This window comes from Grammomys surdaster, unplaced genomic scaffold, assembly GCF_004785775.1.
Source record: "Grammomys surdaster isolate TR1022 unplaced genomic scaffold, NIH_TR_1.0 125896, whole genome shotgun sequence".
Lineage (NCBI taxonomy): Eukaryota > Metazoa > Chordata > Mammalia > Rodentia > Muridae > Grammomys > Grammomys surdaster.
The window spans coordinates 2,486,188-2,486,735 of NW_021620720.1; positions in this window are offsets into that span (position 1 = coordinate 2,486,188).

The window sequence follows — 548 nt, forward strand, 5'->3', positions numbered from 1 at the left end:
AAGGAAAGGAAAAGAAAGAAAGAAAGAAAGAAAGAAAGAAAGAAAGAAAGAAAGAAAAAGCCTGAGAACTTGACCTGCTGCAGAACTCAAGCTGCACCAATATAAGAAAGGACCTCATGGCTTGTCCTTGGCCAGACTTCCTCCCTGGCTACTTCCTAGCAACAGTTAATCAAAGACTTTCAAACTGTGATCAAATAAGGTCTTGCTTCAGAGAACTCGCCTGTTGGCTTATAGTCATTCTATTAGATGCTTGCCAGACTGGACACCCCGTCCCTCGCTCCTATTTTCCTATAAAAACTTGTCTTACTGAGGGTTCGGGGCTGCTCCGCCTTCCCTTCTAGTCCTGCTGCGTCAGGGTTGGTTTGGAGGAGAGCCCAAGCCCGAGCTTGTAATAAAGGAAACCCTAGTGCTGTTACTTCGGAGACGGCTCCTTGGTGGTTTTGGGGGTTGCTCAACGCTTCCTGGTACAACCAACCAAAGTCCTGCAGTACGCCTCGATTCCAGGAAGTGAGTAAAGCACCGGTCGCGCGCTATACACGTCACTTCCT